The sequence below is a fragment of the Vigna radiata genome, chromosome 11, assembly GCF_000741045.1.
Source record: "Vigna radiata var. radiata cultivar VC1973A chromosome 11, Vradiata_ver6, whole genome shotgun sequence".
NCBI classification, from domain to species: domain Eukaryota; kingdom Viridiplantae; phylum Streptophyta; class Magnoliopsida; order Fabales; family Fabaceae; genus Vigna; species Vigna radiata.
This window is the reverse complement of record NC_028361.1, coordinates 12,349,369-12,351,642: the sequence shown is the minus strand read 5'-3', so window position 1 is coordinate 12,351,642 and position 2,274 is coordinate 12,349,369. Positions and strand designations below refer to the sequence as shown.

At 50.0% G+C, this 2,274-nt stretch overlaps 1 protein-coding gene across 2 annotated transcripts in view; it reads right to left on the bottom strand.

Moving 5' to 3' along the window:
* LOC106777591 (ABC transporter B family member 26, chloroplastic) overlaps positions 1-2,274 on the bottom strand; it is a 16,433-nt gene that overhangs the window by 9,492 nt on the left and 4,667 nt on the right. The gene's annotated exons all lie outside the window — the stretch shown is intronic.

The window sequence follows — 2,274 nt, the reverse complement described above, 5'->3', positions numbered from 1 at the left end:
CGAAACTTCGAAATGTTACTGGGACAAGCACAAGGGTTGTCGGAGGAATTGGAGTTGGGATTTTTTTTGGCAGGCTTACGGGAAGAAATAAAGGGGCAAGTTCGTATTCAGAATCCAAAAGATTTGGAAGAAGCAATACGGATAGTGCGCGACGTGGAAGACGCTATAGGCAGAGCGAAAGGAGGAGGGTGGAACGGAGTAAGATGGAACGTAGGAGGGTCGCAGGCCTCAACAATTGAAATTCGAGGGGAGGCCGATCGTCAACCAACGATTCGGCCAGGAGGTGTGGAGGCGAACGGGGCAAACCGGAGAGAAGGCCCAGTGACGGCGAACAATGGACGAGGGGGAATCGTAGGGAGCGGCGATGGTCGGGGAAGAACGGTAAGGAATTTACCTTACCCTGAATTTCTCAAAAGGCGAGACGAAGGGCGGTGTTTTCGTTGTGGGGGGCCCTTTGCGCCTGGTCACCGGTGTTCGGAGAAAAGTTTGCGGGTTCTACTCTTAGCGGAAGATGAGGAGGACGTAATGACCGAAGGTGAGAATCAGGAGGAGAAGCCCATGGAACTCTCCGCCTGTTCCGCGAAGGGGCTGACCCCACCCAAAACTATGAAACTGATCGGACAGGTTGGAGATCGGAGAGTGGTGGTTCTGATTGACAGCGGAGCCAGCCATAACTTCATCAGTCGCAGGATAGCGGAGGAGATGAAGTTGTCGATAACTGATACACCGCCATACGCGGTGAGCCTGGGCGATGGGCATCGGAGAATGTCGAGAGGACGTTGCGAGCGAGTTGAAATAAGCTTGGGTGAAGCTATGGTGGAAGAAGATTTGTACGTATTCGAGCTCGGAGACGTTGATGTCATATTGGGTATTGCTTGGATTGCGAAATTGGGAGAAGTGGTAATAAATTGGAGGGATATGTCCATGGCCTACGTTTCGGAAGGAAAGAAGGTGCGTGTACAGGGGGATCCCGCTTTATCCAGACAGGTGGTAAACCCACAGGCGTTGCTGAAACTGGTGGACGCTGAGTCATGGGTGCTTGTGTGGGACCTTGGCCGACTGGAGCAAGGGGGAAACGGTGAATAGATGGGTGATTTGACTGCGGAGCAGAAATCTGAACTGGAGTTATTATTGTAGGAGCACCATCTTGTATTTCGGGAGAGAGAAACTTTACCCCTACCTCGAGATATGGAGCACCATATTGTTTTAAAAGAAGGGATAGACCCTATAAACGTGCGGCCTTATAGGTATCCCAATCTTCTGAAGGGAGAAATTGAAAAGCAAGTTTCAGACATGCTAAAAGCGGGGGTCATCCGGCCAAGCAATAGTCCTTTCTCAAGTCCGGTGATCTTGGTGAAGAAGAAGGATGGCAGCTGGCGCTTCTGTGTTGATTATCGGGCCCTGAACAAGGCAACTATCCCAGATAAATACCCAATACCAGTAATAGAAGAGCTGTTGGACGAACTCAGCGGAGCCAAATATTTTTCTAAAATCGATTTAAAGGCGGGATATCACCAGATCAGGATGAGTGAAGATGACATCCCCAAGACGGCTTTCCGAACACACCAGGGCCACTTTGAATTTCTGGTGATGCCGTTTGGCCTCACCAATGCACCGGCCACCTTCCAGAGTGCAATGAATAATTTGATGCAACCCTACCTCCGGAAGTGTGTGCTCGTGTTCTTCGACGACATTTTAGTCTATAGCCCTACATGGAATGAACATATGGCGCAGCTGAAGACAGTGTTACGGGTGCTGGAGCAGCAAAGTTGGGTGGCCAACCGCAGCAAGTGCGAGTTTGGGAAATTGCAGATCCGCTATTTGGGCCACATAATTTCAGCGAAGGGTGTCGAAATGGACACAGATAAAATCCAAGCAGTGCTGGACTGGGAGAAACCCAAGAACGTGAAAGCTTTGCGTGGATTCTTGGGATTAACGGGATACTACAGGAGGTTTGTGCAGGGGTACGGGAAAATAGCAAAGCCCTTAACCGAGTTGTTAAAAAAGGGGAAGTATGTGTGGACGGAAGAAGCAGAGAGGGCGATGGCAGTTCTCAAGGAGGCCATTACATCTGCACCGGTTTTGGCTCTGCCCGACTTCAACCAGGAATTCCACATGGAATGTGACGCATCGGGAGGAGGTGTAGGTGCTGTGTTGATGCAGAACAAGAGACCTATTACTTTTTACAGTAAAGCTTTATCGGAGGGCTCCTTGAGCAAATCGATATATGAAAAGGAGATGATGGCTTTGGTAATGGCCATCCAACATTGGAGG